This window comes from Hypomesus transpacificus, unplaced genomic scaffold (assembly GCF_021917145.1).
Source record: "Hypomesus transpacificus isolate Combined female unplaced genomic scaffold, fHypTra1 scaffold_31, whole genome shotgun sequence".
NCBI classification, from domain to species: domain Eukaryota; kingdom Metazoa; phylum Chordata; class Actinopteri; order Osmeriformes; family Osmeridae; genus Hypomesus; species Hypomesus transpacificus.
Genome location: NW_025813837.1, coordinates 2,167,056 through 2,183,073, shown reverse-complemented (window position 1 = coordinate 2,183,073; position 16,018 = coordinate 2,167,056). Strand labels below are relative to the sequence as shown.

The 16,018-nt window shown below is 44.0% G+C and overlaps 1 long non-coding RNA gene across 1 annotated transcript; it reads right to left on the bottom strand.

The window, feature by feature from the left end:
• Positions 1-3,513: 3,513 nt before the first annotated feature.
• LOC124463997 lies at positions 3,514-7,619 on the bottom strand. The gene is made up of 3 exons (XR_006955686.1): positions 6,429-7,619; positions 4,622-6,229; positions 3,514-4,511 (listed from the first exon to the last, which is right to left on the bottom strand). It is a non-coding gene; the product is annotated as an uncharacterized LOC124463997 (long non-coding RNA).
• Between the last annotated feature and the right edge of the window lie 8,399 nt (positions 7,620-16,018).

Here is a 16,018-nt window from a genome sequence, read left to right as displayed (position 1 = left end):
GTAGCCATAAGGAGGCACTGTTGTTACATGTAGCTTATGGCGGTCATTTGCTTTGGCGCTTTCTGAGCAGTGAGCGGTGCCAAGATATGTCCCTGTTTACCAGGAAAAGAGCCATCGCGAGTTTTTAAAGAGACACACAAGATCGCTGTCCAAATCTGGAGAATATGTCAGTGTGGAAATAAACAGTTTAGAAGTCAGCCGGCCGCAGAGATGGGAATGTTGTAGCCCACATGTATGTATGCAAATTCAGGGTAACCCCAAACTAACCCACATTTTGGACCATTCATTCTATAGGTGAATGTGGCTATAATATGATCATATTTAGGCCAGAGGAGGACCCTCTAGTTGACCCCTATGTAAACCCTACAAAGTGTCCAAAATATTATTGTTTTGCATTAGGGAATATGAATTCAGATCATAATGATAATGGTCCACACTGTCTTGTTAAGCCCCTATGGCTCCTGCCGAAAGTCAAACTCTCTACCCATCAAGTGCTCTCCAATCAGGAATCCCCTTTAGATAGGGTCAAAGTTTCACCACTGATCCTGGTCATCACAGGTTTTTCTAATCATTGAAAAGGTTTGATCTGATATGCTCCCTAGCATGAATGGATGCATGGGCTGACCTATCTTCCATTAAGGGTTTGTGGGTGAAGTCTTAGGACCATTCACTGCCAATGCAGGCCACTTGTTTTCTAAACAACAATGCAACTCAAACACTCGTAGCCCCAAACCCTTCCTGATCCCAGAGAATCTATTGTTAATATTAAAAGCTCAGGCAAGATCTTGGGGATTTGATTCCAATTTCCAAACAGAGGCAGATACAAGGGAGGGGGGTATTTTTAGTTTAGGCAGGATATTTGAAAAGGAATGTGTTTTTCTGCACTGCAGGGGTGCTAAAACATTAGATAAACGGTAAGCCCAAGGCTTTATTGACAAAGTGATGTGGTAATCACTACTCAATCATTAAAGGCAATTACTATTCAAAGTTTTTTTTTCTTTTCTTCTGACGTCTTTCTCCCTTGTCATGAAATTCACTCTTCCAGCCAACCCCCTTGCATTAGAAGAGAATAGGTGTGTCCTGCACATTCTGTTTTAATAATCATAATACCAACAATGATGACAATAAGTCGCATGCATCAACAGCGAGTGTCGAATTGGCGCTGAATGAATCTGTGGTCTAATCTGTGGTTACTATTCCAAGTTGTTTATCAAAAGACGGGGGAATATGGGTCAAAAGACGGCTTCCATTCCTATCTCGTTCAATTATACAGAATACTTCAGCCATGTCTGTAAACAAGATGAGAGAGCCTCTTAATGCAATGCTTCCCTTTCCCCAGAGCATAAGTGACTGGAGATGAAAGAGTGTTTTTTTATATGGGAAGACATAGTAGTGTCTGGCTGATTGGTTTGTTCCAACTCTATAGGCTCGACACTATCAGATATAAAGGGAAGGTATCCTGTGGTCTGTTCGACTGTCTATACAGTCTCTGCGTGATACGTGCTGTGACCCTCTCTGTTATCCATACCCTGAGAGACTCCAGCCAATGCGATGATCGACTGAGCCCACAGTTATCGCACTGTACCCATGACTCAGTAGGGTATTCTGTTGTTTTATCAACCATGGGGATTTAAAATAACTATTTACTCTTGTAGGGTCATGAGGAGAGTACTTCATAAGAAAAACACTTCATGGATGGACTTTTTTCTGGGGAATCTATTATAAAACTGCTGTGAACAAGGAAGTCACACTTTCTCTGGATTACAGCTTTACAGTGCAGTCAGTGCAGTCAGTGGAAAATCGTCACAATTCATTTGTGTTTGCGTCAGAGAAAACTGTCTGCCGTACTGCATCGGACGTGATTATAATAAAAGTGTCATCATGAATTAACTTTGCTCTGTGTGTTTCCCTCTTCAGTCCAAAGGTTAATATATGTGTGTGCTTTTAAATGGAACTTGGAGTGGGTTCTTGGAAGCGGAGAAGGCTGTTTTAAAGACTCTTTAAGAGCATCTAGAACCCTTTATACGAGTTTTATGAGTTTCAGAACCAGACCCGCACAGTGCCTAAGGTGACTTGCGCTTGAACGCTTTAATGGAGAAAAAAAAGATTTTTCAATTTTTCAAGCTTATTTTCTCCCTGCCAACTGAGTTTTGTACTCTTCACAAACTGGAAGACTGGGTTTTAAAGAGGGGCTGTGCCATTAGGAGCAATGATTGAGGTCTCTGATGGCCGCAGACGTGTAGATGAAAGGTAATCAGAGGGTGCGTGGGGGCTGTGTGCTGGAGTGGGTCCTCTGAGAGGGTCAACGTCTCAGGCTTGATGTGGGGTCAGGGGGCGGGGTCTAACTCAGCTCACTCAAGGGGCTGAGTGCTCCCTTAAAATCAGAGGCCTGGCAATTGCATGGGTCTGTGCATGTGTGTGTGTGTGTGCGTGTGTGTGTGTGCGTTCGTGTGTGCGTGAGTCTGTATCTTTATGCCTATCTCTCTCTCTCTGTCCCTCAGTTCCCTTGCTAACTAGGAAGCTGGCTTTTAAGTGAAAAAACGTTGACCTTATTTGAAACCCTTATCGTAAACTTTAACCGTAGGGTTAAAGTTAAACGAGACCAGATGAAGATAATATCCCATTCCTGGGTGTGTGATCCCTCCATGGCCTATACAAAGTCTCACTTCCTGAGCCCCCTTTCTACTGCTTCCTTCTCTCATAACCAAAATGCCACCAATAAATCACGTGTTAATATTTGGCAGGCTTGGCGTGTCTTTGCCAGTACACACTGGCTGCCATGTTCCTGAATCATGCGGCTTCGCCTCCGTTTTATGTTAGCTATGTTAATAAGACCAAAGTACAGCCTTACCCGGGAAGCGGAGATGGGATAATGATCGCTAATTAATTGCACACTGGGGTCGTGGCTTTATCTCTCCACCGACGCAAAAATATGAGCGGGTGATTCACTCAACGCAGCGGGAGACACAGGAGGCGGGCTGCTGGCCAGAAACACGTGTGCAACTATCCAAGATGTCTTTATATTTATTCAGCCAAACCCCTAAAGATATCAGCGTCTTGGGAGACAATGACAGCCATGAGCAATATGGGCTGTAGCCAATCTGTTATCGAGCTTTTAGTTTGACTTTAATGTTCAGTACGCCCATCAGCAGCATCTGCGATTGCATTGTAATGATCTGACAGAGAAGAATGTTGCGCGCTGCCAATCTGCAGACGATAGTTTAATCTTGAGAAATCTTGACGTTTGCAGAACTGATGATGCTCTTGGAATACGCTGCAGACAGTTCGAACATAACACAACTGAAGAACACTCCATCAGGCTGTAGCCTCCCTTCCAAAACATCTCCATCATGATCAATGAGCATCTGAACGGTTGTGGAATCTGCATTTTACTGTCATAAGCAAATGATCCGAACTTTACTGAACACGGGCCCTTCCCCTGGACCTTTCCATGGAGCCCCCTGGGCCTGGGACATCTGTACCCTTTGCCCCCTTTGCCCCCAATGACAGCGGATCTGTGAGTCATCCTGCATGAAAGTGCATGTTGTCCTTTACTAAGGCTACTTACCTCCTTTGTCCTGCAAATGAACGAACTATGCCTACGTGACCTCAAAGACAAGCTCTCTTACCTCATTTGCTCTCACATGAAAGAACGATAAATTTGACGAAGAAGGAAGTAGCCGACAGCCCAACAGGCCAATAGTTTATGTTTCTGCTCTGTAGTGTCGCACAATAAGTTGCATTTGTCTGTATTCAGTTGCATCTCCTCCAACAGAAGAATATGACAAATCCCCTTTAAAAGACTGTGATGGTATAGATTCGAGGGTTGTTTTCCCCCCCCAGCTACAGACTTGATGCAAATCCTTCAGAATTGTAATCCTCATCCTGACGCAGTCATTACCCTTTAGAAACCTCAATCTCCCTGCTGTCCCTCTCCTCTTTTTTCTTTGCCCTTTCTCTACCTACTATTCATCCTCTCACCACTCTTCAATTTCCTGGAGCCTGGGACTCCAAAGGATCCGTATTTGCTATGTCACCAATTCGGAACTCTTTTAAATATTCAAGGATTACATTTTATTTTGGGTGGGGGGTTCCTCTGTGGATATTTTAATACATTTCTCCGAAAATCTATTCCCGGTTTGAGTCGTGGGGGACAGCAGTCATCGATCACTTCGCCCCTACTGTGAGTTCTACGTTCTGTCCAGCACTTAATGGATCAATAGATGCTATTGATTGCCTACCAAAGTGAACACAGAGTTTCCATGCCCGTAATCAGAACCTGATTCACAGGTAAACGTGAGGCACAGATGAGATATAAAATTTGCCACAGCTCTCAAATAATTACACACTAGCATAACACTACTGGTATATACTCAGAGTTGGACGTGTTTTTTCTTGTAAACTGAGTACTGACCATCGACATAACTTGCACACACAACAACGTGGAGTTTCCTCATATTGCAAAGTCTGGCCCCAAGAAGATTCAGTCCAGGCAGTCAAACATCAATGTTCTGTGGATGAAGCAAATGAGAGAGAATACGACTGAATAAAAAAAAGACCAGCTGGCAGTTTTATGAAATGATATAAATCATAATCCTATCTTTTTGAAATTGAGGCTTACATTAAAATGAACTGCACTGCTTGCCAGGGAGGCAATGAGTTTATTAATCTTTGGTTTACAGTGCAACAGTGACTTAAGACCTAGGACCAGCTTCTATGGATGTGAGGGAGGCAGCGTTGACCACAAAGACCCTGGGAAGCAAAACTGAAATCCAAACATAGAATTGAATTTGCCTCTGTGGGAGGGAAAATGGACACCTGAACTGAAAGTACCAACTCTGAAATGTGTCAATGTGGCTCATAATCTACGCTATACTTACTTTTGAGAGATTAACTAAAGATTTTGAGCAAATTACACGCTTTTAGAGGTCATCTATTGTGTGGTGCAGATTGTTTTGAGAAATTCTCCTAACATCCTAAAATGTTATGTAATATAATATTTGCAAATACAAATATTGAGGTGGATTAAAGAAATGTACCAAAACGACTGAGAAAAACGATTACATTGTCAAACATTATTAGGATATAATTCTGTTTCGTATTTACAGTTATACATCAAAAGGCGTAAGGGACAGCAACTTTTCTGGGTCGTTGACTTGCTTACTGAACGTAAACAAAATGTCTCCTCCATTGTTGTCCACATAGCTTCCCTGTAACGGTGACTGTGACGGTAATAGATGCTCCTGTCTGAACCCTCCCCGTGTTGGCGGGTGGCGCTGTGGGCCCTCGGAGTCACAGAGTCGTGTTCTCTAATGCCTGACATGATTTTCACTTCTCTGACTCAGTCCAAGCAGCTTCTGGGCTGCTTGACATTCTGCTGTGGAACAAACAGCCGCTGGCTCCACTGACTTGCCCTCATCAAAACGTCTCTTGAGTACCATCCATGCTTCCATGTCTTCCTTTCTCCTCCTCCTCCCTGTCCATTCTTCCTTTCTTCACGGCTTGGATGTTGCGTGTGCTTTCCTCATGATGGCTGAGGTTCCCATTTGAAAGTACGTCTCATCGTAAATCACCATAACCAGGCCTCCGTGGGGGTCCAACACGGGTCAGATCACGCGAGAGTTCCCATACATCTGTGACTGTAAATCTGAGTTTTCAACATGTTACACTCACCATAGCCTTGTTTGATCTCGTTTGAGTTTGTTGCTCAACTTTCTTTGGAGAAACTCCACTCTCTGTGGAGAGTGGGTGGAGTTTCGGTCATGTTTTGAGGATCTTAATAAAGGTCAGGTGATTGTGGTCCGGTTTTTCAATCTCAAAAGTCACGCCCCAGAATAGCACTCCAAGTAACAGTGAAAATGAAAGTCCTGCATGCCTTGATTGCTGCAAAAGATCAAGATGTAGTGATAATACTGCTGGTCACAAAGAACAGCAGTTTCACGCAGCCAAACATAGGCCTTGCTCTGCAATTACTGTTCCCCCATTCTAGCGGTTTCATATAAATTACCAATCAGACTCATACTGTTTCCTGGTTATTATTAAAATACAAGATTACTACTGTAGAACATGGGTAGGTCTGGAAGAAAACGAACATAGCCCTTTCTTCTTTTCAGACTGCAACCCAAGGCAGTAATTGCATCTTTCTCAAATTTGTATTAACATTGACATTAAAAGTCTTCATTTGCATTCCATAGAGGCCACACGTTGACAACCAAGGATCAAGGGGGAACTAAAACACAGAAAAAGTCAATTGAACATTAATACAAACAACTATGAAAATGACAAGAGGTCAAATTATAAGCTTGCTAAATTAGTTTTTTGGGCTACGAGAAAAAGCCTTCCTGCATCATTGTTGGGAAGATGTACATGTATTATGCTGTTTGTGCTACAGAGTCTTCCTCTTCCCTAAAAATAACTTGAGCACTTACTGTTGTGCTGTTGTTCTGGAAATGAAGCTTTGTGGGGGCAGGTGTGGTTGATCTGTTATACTTCATTTCTTTCACTTCTGATTTGCATCGGCTACAACAGTCAGCTCCATCTGGCTAACCATGCTGATTTCTCACAACCTCCTTCTGAAATGGACTAGTCATCTGCTGAGATAATCTGCTTTATTCAGCCCTGCAAGCTAGAGGTGTTAACAAAACTCCTTTTGTTCTATAATTGCGCCTTGGAAGCAACAAAAAAAAGAACCACAGACAAAAAGTGTCACCCACACAAATTGCTCCCCTCACAGATAAAGAACAACAAAAGAACAACGAGGCAGAACAAATCATATACAGACCTCCTAGCAATCCCTTTGTTGAAATAGCTTTTGTTGTTTTCTACAATCTACTCTTTGCCTATGCCAAGCCATCAAGATCGAGCAGTAAATCCCATTTTCTCTCTGCTCCCCCTCTCTCCTTCTCCGACCATCCTCTCCCCTCTCCTCGGCTCCTCCCCAAGCTGGCAGCAGGCCCCGCTTTGAGGCAGAACACAAATCAAACACTCAAATACCTTCAAGGCGTTTGTACAGATAGGTCCCCGCAGTGTATGAATGTTTCAGGCGTGGTGATGTTTTTTTGTGTCTCTCCTAACGGCGACGTCTACCATATGTCTCCACATTTCTAGGTTACAGCCACCTAATGTTGACTCCCTTATTCAGTCCCAGCATTTTGAATGCATTTGATTATTCATAGCTGTTCATCATGGCCTTCTTAAATCTGTTCCCTTATAAATACATGAAGAATGTTTACAATCCTATGAGATGCCTTTAGTCGCATGTGTCTGTTGAGAGATGGAGCATTTCAATCATTTCAAAACGTCTTTGAACTTTCCTGAAAACGAAGTGAAAAGACGAAGAATCAAACTCCACACCACGGAAAAAATAACATCTGTCACTAAAATGGGCTCAGATGGATTAAAGTCTTCTGCCTGCACCAAACGATCCATTATACGCAGTGTTGATTGTAGTAAAGAAATTTGCCACTGGCAAATATGGTTCTGTGAGGGTGGTGGAAGATGGAGACGGTTGGTAGTCACAAGGTTGGCATGTTTCTTTACTTCTTTACACAGTCTCTCTCTCTCTCTCTCTCTCTTTCTCTCTCTCTCTCTCTCTCTCTCTCTTTCTCTGTCTCTGTCTCTGTCTCTGTCTCTGTCTCTGTCTCTGTCTCTGTCTCTGTCTCTGTCTCTCTTTCTCTCATATACATCTGTGGTCGATACCGTAAATCCATGCTTTAAAGTGTCAGTATGACACAGTGTGCTTTGAGATGGCGGGGAATGCAGCTGTGTGCAGGCACAATATCCTGTCTGCCAAAGTCCATGCTGTACGAGTGTCTTGTCAAAATAAAATCCTAATGAATTTAGTTTAACACCTAAATCTGCGTGTGAAATAGGAGGAGTGTCTTCGCGCCACCACCAACACATCACACTCCTTCCCCATGCCTTGTTTGATGCGCAGCACTGCCAGATGATTAAGATATACAAGGAAACTCGATATCAGTCATATATCTTAATCATATGGCAGTGCTTTTCCCCCTGTGAACAAAAGCACTGACGGACAGGTTTTTTTCTTCCCCCCCCCCCGGTATTCACAGGAGGAATGTGTGAGAAGTGAGGGCGGCTTGAGCGTCATTCATCCAGAGGTGTTAGCTTTTAATACGGCCCAATGAATCATCGCCTCGACTTTCTTACATTCTTATTCACGCCAGAACCAGCAGTCTGCCCGTCCAAAGCGCCTCTTGATCTCATTTCTGCTTTTTTTCGACACAAAAAAGCAGACACAACCTCATCTAACGATTTCAATTGGAGAGTTCCAATCGCAACCGTTAATGTCTGCATTAAATGCTTCAATTTTTCAGTTGAGAGTATTTTGTTGTTGTTCAGAATTCACAACCCATGTGGGTACAGAGCGATAATCACAACAGAACTGTAAAAAGTGAACAGTAAGAAATGTCCATATGATGTGTTCATATCATGCATGTCAACGCTATATCTGAAATTGACTTTTTCAGATATTGAGTCAGTTGAACCTGCAAGCGTTATTCTCCTGTATGTCTCAATGCATCACCTGTGTCATGTGTCATCAAACCTGTTCTTCCTGCACCACCACCCTTTCCCCCACCTAATCACACAAACACACACACACACACAAACACACACACAAACACACAAACACACACAAACACTCTCAGCCCTCTCAGAGTTTCTCACTCAGAAGACACTCACCCCCCGAGAGAGATTGAGGAACGCGATAGCAGAGGTTCCTCTTAACCGAGCCATCTTATCCTTTAAGATGGATCCCAATCTGCCCGCCTTGTGATGATGTAACACAAACATTGCCAGCCACTTAGCTATCACCGCTATGGCTCCATCAACAGATAAGGACTACTCCACTCGCTTCTGTTGTTTGTTGGTGTGACTTTCATTTTTGCCCTCCAAGCATGAGTCTCGGGGGGAAGAAGAGACTAAACACTTAAATGAATTGTCTATTCATGGAGACTTCCTTTGTTGTTTGCACACCTATGCTTTGGTCATACACTTAGTTACACAAGTGTATGACACACAGCATAGTTTTGTGTGTGTGTGTGTGACAGCATGCATGTTCTTTCATGCTATATTGTGCAAATATGCTGTATTTTTTTATCCTGCACACCAATGGCTAAGTTTGAAACTTATTTGACTAAATCTGATGTCTATCAAATATACATCAGCAAGCTGAAGTCTGACCTCATTCAAGCGGCAGCGGTGTCCTTTGGAGAGTGAGTAATCTGGTCTGAGATATCGGCGGAGGAGATCTGCAACATTAAATCTGCGAGTCGCGTGCGGACAGGGACACAAATGGCGATGATTCTGTCCTGAATAAATTTGACCGCAAAAACACACGGCGTTCCTCTGGCTGCATGGCAAGGCCTCATGCTGTTCCTAACAACCTTGGCCAGACAGATCCTCAGGAGAATTGCCGAAGGCCTCTCTCTTCCGATGCTATCTGAGGTAATGGATGTAGGCTTCTCAATCACGCCTCCACTGCTCAGTGTGAGAAAACGAAAAAGAAAAGACCCTCACAATGAAACAATGGAATGAATGGGTTTTAGATTGTCGGCTTCAGATTGCGGATGGGCATGTACTTTGTGGGGGTGGGGGGGTCGGGGGGGATGATATCCAGGCTGTTACTGGCAGATGAAAAGGATGTGACAGGGAGGTGGGGATGCTGGTCCACTTATACTGCCTTTGGACATTGCCAATTCGTTTAGCCAGTGAGGGCCTTTATCATAACACTGTTTCTATTATACTGGAAGAAGGACATGCAATTAATCAATGACTTGACACCATCTGTTGAACAATTAAGACAAGCTCCATAATGTGTGTGTGGGTGCGTGTCAGATCTTTTGTGTGTTGGACCGTGTGTGTGTGTGTGTGTATCGTTGCGTACAAGCTTGCCTGTGGACAAACACAACTCCATCACAACAAAACCAGCCTACATCTAACACCAGCCAATCAACATGACATTTACGAGCAGGTCATTTCCAGACAAGGTTAACCGTTGGGTTTCCTCAATCTGAACATAAATCCCCCACGCCAATGTTTATGATTCGGAAAGCTACTGTATGTCAAAAGGCAAGCTGCGATGGGAAGTTATCTGATAGTTTTGTTCAGCTGTATTGATTTGTTGTGGCTGGGGGCCTTGCAGGGCCCACACTGTCAGTCCTCAGCATGTCTGATGTGTTTAATTGTGTGGCCAGTCAATGCTAGACGGGGAACTCATTTTCTAGAATGCCTGGATGTGATGGGAGGCTGTGTGGCAACATACACTTGAGAGGTAATTTCGGAGACAACCCCATTAGTCAATGTGAGAGCATTTCCACAAATAATCCTCTGGGTTAGATCCTCTCCTGTCAAACAAACACAAAACTGCAGGTGAAATGAAACGGCCTTTGAGATCCATTACTGCCTTTTTCTTCACCTGCTTGACCCCAGGGTAAGATTCATTTGTAGCATCACTCTACTTTGCAACAACAGCAATTGTTCCAGTTGTTGTCACTAAAACAGTTTGTACTGTGTTCTTTGAGCCTCTAGCTATGGACGTCAGGAGTTGGTCTTGCGTTGACGGCTGAAGCCTAAGTATCACGCAGCCCAGGCAAACCATCCACTCAAAGGGATTCTTTCCTTTGAAAACAAACGTCCTCGAAAGTCATTTTGTATGCGTGACGCGTTTTAGACTCCGGCAATGCAAAGTCCCCCAAAAATGATATGGCTGTTGTCCGTGCCATCAAGGGGATCTCACAACAGCAACAGAGCACAGGATGAACATCCAACACCCATTGAACGAACGGTCCTATCCAGTTTTACGAACCTCCGCCCGAGTCGTCCATTTCCTGAAACACGATCACATGATCAACACAGGAGACCCCCGGGTCGCTCTTCCTGGACGATGACTTGACATCTCCCGCCACCCACAGCTGAGGTGAACAATAAAAGAGTGACAGTTTTTTTGTTATTGCAGGCAAGGGCAGGGTGGCCAGGTTTGAGGTGAGCCCGACAGGGTGACAGGTTCTTGCAGCAGCTCAGTCAGGGATCAGAGCCAATGTACTCTGACAATAGGCAGGTGGGGATTGACTGGCCTCGTAAGTGGTTCAGACAGCAGAAGAGTGCCGGGATGTACCCAGGTCTACAACCCAACTGACTGCACTGGCAGACACACTGTCACTCTCACTCCTTTCTGCTGCTAAAGCAGGGACTAACAAGCTGTCACAGACAAGCCGTACAGCTTAGTTACCTGTTTCGGGCAGATGGAACAGTGAATGCTTTGAGTCTGGTTCAGGGCGGCAGGATGAGTTTCAGAACACGCGAGTCGGTTTGATTTTTTTTGTACGTGGAATTATGAAGGTAAGGTCACGTTTCACACATCAGGAAATGTGAAAAAGCAATCGCTTGTTACATGAGTGTAACATCACTTTCTAAATTAACAAAATCGGACTGCCAACCGAGGTAAATGTTTCATTCTGAAGAGCAAGAATCTTTATTGCTCCTAGTGATCAAACTGAATGTGACTCAACAATTGTGTGGGAGTGGAAATTTGTCAGAACCCGAAGCTTTACATAAAAAAAGATACACTTACTGTCATTAGACATTAACAGCAAAAGAAAAATGGAAGATTAAGACCGTGGTGTACAATGTGTCTGATGGTGACGAGACAAGTCTTGTGTCTTGCCGAGCGATTTGTCAGCTCCAACCTGCATCTCACAGTGAGATGAGACCATTTTGCTTGATCGCTAAACACATAATTCAACAGCTGGATGCCATCACAGAATGTGATGGGCTTGTGAGGTGAGAGTGACAGATTGAAGCATTGTTGACAGTTCCCTGTCCACCACCCCAAGTGATTCATTCTCATTGATGTAAAAGCCCTTTCATGCTGCGACTCCAAAGGTATGTTTATCATGGGTTTATGAAACCTTGAGGATGACAGAATTGAGAGATAGGAATGGCTCTTTTTTCAACACTAGGTTTTTATTTCGGGCTTTCAACCTGTCAATGCATGTCATTATCACAGACGGCACGCTCCAGTGTGGTCGATATCGCAGTGTGTAAAGTGTGTAGGTGTGCGATTCATGGTGTTAAACGTCGCCATGCACACTGGTTTACAAAGACAGTGAGCCAACGTCAGATCTCAAGACAGTTGGGAAGAACACGTTTCAATATTGACTCTGAAATCCTACATGTGGCATGATTAAAAGGCTCGATGAGCAATTTTCTTGTGAACTTCCAGCCGAGGGTCATTTTCATCACACACCACAAAAAAAGGATTCATATAAGAAAATGCTACCTATTCTTGAGTTTCTCTAATCTTCAATTTGGTTGTGACTTGCATTTGGACTGGTAGGAGAATACAATAGAGTTCATGAGTGTCATTTATGGAAATTACTATTAAAATAACCTTCAAAAGATCTCATACAAGACTTCTACAATGATAGTAACATCTACAAAAGCACTGCAATTACGGTTTCATTGATGACTCAACGAGGTTTTGAGGAGTGGAACCACCTTGTCTGGTGTGAAAGGAGACAAGGAACTCATCTGGTCCAATGACATGCTACAGCTTCTTACCTCCTTCCTTATTGAAACAACAGGAAGTGGTGTCCCTGTTCCACATGCAGATAGCATCATGTCTTTTAATCCTGCGCCTGTCCTCCCATGGAAGTGACACCGGTAATAGCCGCCTCGTATTGCATTTAGCCATCGGCTGTGTATGCAGGAGGAGGTTGATATTTTAGGTCACACTAAATAAACGAGATTACCCTATAATTGACATGTTTACAATGGTATAAATAGCAACTGCTTGGAGGGTCTTGGACTTAGTGTGTGTGTGTGTGTGTGGTTGGTTGGTTGGTTCAGGGGGAGGGGGTTGGTTGAACATGAGTGCCTTGGTGGTCCAATTATATTTCAGTAGTGTATCACGGCTGTGCACTCTAGGCTGTAACTCTGACTTGTGCATTAGTACCTTCACTTGATTCCTGCGGACACAGGATGACCTACAGTTTGGTCTGCCATCCTCAAGTCCCTCTCAGATGCATGGCTACCACACAAGAGGCACTTACATAAGAACATCTCCCCAATCTCAGCGCACATAAAACAGCTTTCGTCTCGCAACAAACGCTCTTTCAACCTCTCTCCGAAATCAGTGTCTCTTTGAATTAGGCCAAACGGCACACATTATCAGGTGTTAAAAGTTTTACAACTCAAGATCGGTTTCCTTGAATGTTTAATCAAAAGCTTCCACCACTAATTACTAGCGAGGATTAAAAAGTGTGGAGCAGAGCCAACAGCGTGTGTGTGTGTGTGTGGCGTTCCCCTCCCCCAGCCCGTTGCACGCTGTCATAGTTCAGCATGGAGCCTCTGGGCAGCATATGTGGTGTCGTCATCTGCGACTGTCTGCTTCCCTTTGATGAGAAGGCATCACGTGTGAACAACTGCTACCCTCTGCATCACCCCGTCCCAACGTCAACCAAACCCCCCCTGCTGTACCCCCAACACCCCATCCCCCCACCCTCTTCCCTAAGCCCCGCATCACCCAACCCCCACCCTGACGTTTATACGTGCTCGTGTCCCTTTCCTTTAGTGTTTACATGTCGCCTCTGACTACCATGTTAGGCTTGGTGCTGAGCAATACTCACAGTGTGACTCCTTTTTGGTACCTCCCTCTCTGTGTCTCTCTCGCTCTCTCTTTTTCTCTCTTTCTCTCTCTTTTTCTCTCTCTCTCTCTCTCTCTCTCTTTTTCTCTCTCTCTCTTTCTCTCTCTCTCTTTTTCTCTCTCTCTCTCTTTCTCTCTCTCTCTCTCTCTTCTCTCTCTCTCTCTCTCTCTCTCTCTCTCTCTCTCTCTCTCTCTCTCTCGCTTTCACTTTCTCTCCTGACAAGAATTTCAGCATAGCAAGCAAGACAGCTGCCACACAAGTTCTGAATAAAATATTTTGCTGGGAGCAGGATGAGAATAAAGAGATTTCTTTTTTGGGTCACCGTCCTCATTCACTTCTTCAGAGCTGCAAAGCGGTTTCTCTGAAACCCTTTTCCCTTCTTCCAGGCTTCATTAATGAACAAACATTGAACGTCATGAATTGTAATGCATTTCCGTTTGGCGATTTATAATGACAATACATTCCGTGCCTTCAAGATCCCTTTTCTTCGTGGTAAGTGTATCAGTCTTGCGATACACAAAATGAACGTGGCATTGTGTACAATTCAGCCTCTGAAGAAGAGATCTCTAGGGCCAGTCAGGCAATTCTGGGTCTTTGTTTGACAGCGTGAAAGCATATCTTCACTGTGACAACACATCTGCGGATCTTGAATACTTAATGTCCATCTGTCAAGTGAGTGACTTTACACATCTAGGTCACAGGGACGTGCATAGATTTTAGCCAAGTGCCACTTTATTTACAAAGAGTAAAATACGATGAAATAATGATTTTTCTTCTCCAAGTAATGCTAGAAGGGCATGGAAAAGCAGTTGTAGATGTGAGAGAGAGGTGTCGATGTAAATATGTCCACTCTATAAATAAAAGTCATGTTACAAAATATAGTGCAAGACAGCAATATGTCTGTCTGCGGTAAGATACATTATTTTCAAAAATCGAGGTAGAGAAAGCTCACACTGCTTGACTGGTTACGATTCACATGGATACAACAAAGTTCCTGTCAGACAGAAAGGGTGCAGCCAAGTTTTGTCGAAGCTTTGACTACATCCTGATACTGGAAGGAAACAGAAGCCCCCATCCAATAGAACTACGATAGCAAACAAGTTTCACACATAGAAATTATGTTTCACACCTGTTGATGATGCTTTCTTGTAGCCACTCCGGAACTTCCATGGACAGTTGAGAAATCTGTCTGTACAGAGCAGCAATGTCTGCGGCCGAACGTTCAAGAGTTGAAAATAATATGTATAGAAAGTCAAACAGCATCGTTGTTTTTAGGACAGACATCCTGTACACACATTTGTGTCTATTAAGCAAGTGTGCCAAACTAAGTTCAATCTATGCAAGCGACTGTGCTTCATGGTTCACACATGATCTAAAGCAGCATGTTGGACTAACATGAAATTCATGCAGACTCCACCAAACAACTCACAGCACGGTTTTCTATTTGGAATGTGGATTCCTGGGGATTTCAAACCGGGGATCGGGCGTTTGCGATATCGTTTTCTTAAACGTAACATCCCCCCCCCCTCGTCCTCCCCAGACACACAGACGCACACATTCGCACACGCGTTTGTGTGTCACGCACACACAAACAAACAAAGAAACACACAACTACAATCACGTTGAATCACAGCTTAAGCATGTGTTGCTACTCTCCAGGGCATGAGAACAAGGTTTGCGTCAGGCTCATCTGCGTTGTTGTGACACTCCTCTTCTGGAAATCCGACAGGGGGGGGGAACGATTTAGTTGTGTACCCCGTGAGCAGTGTGGGATATTTCTGTTGAAATACAGTACAGTTCAAAGGCATGTCTGGAAAGGAACTCCGAATACAAAAGAAACTGCCTTTGCAGTGGTTTACATTGTGCGAACAATGTTGAATAGATAATCAGTCACCTTGACAGCATCCTCGGCCCCCGGGCATCCATTTGGGAAAAGGTAAAGAAATCCAATTGTGGGCCGTGCTTCTCAGAGAGCAGACTTATTGACTGCACTTACATGTCGTTGTCCCCCATCTCGCCAGCGCGGCGGGAACATGGCTGAAGCAGTAGCAGATGCACGAAAGCAGTGTCAACTTGAATAGCCCATCATGTACGCTTTCCTGGTTCTCTTCCCCGAAATAGACTGACCGGGTCACCCAAACACTGAGGTGATCGTCCCGTTTTTCTTTTTTTTTCTTTTGCAGTGGGGGATGTAGTCTTTAAGTGACCCTAATACTGTCAGTTATTTATCTACAGTAGCCAGCGCACTGGTCCCATTTACAGGAAAAAGGGGTTGCCATTCACCCAAAGAGTCTCTTGGGGAAACCCCCCCGAAACGTTTTAGACGCCTCTTTCCTGGGAATGGGTATAAG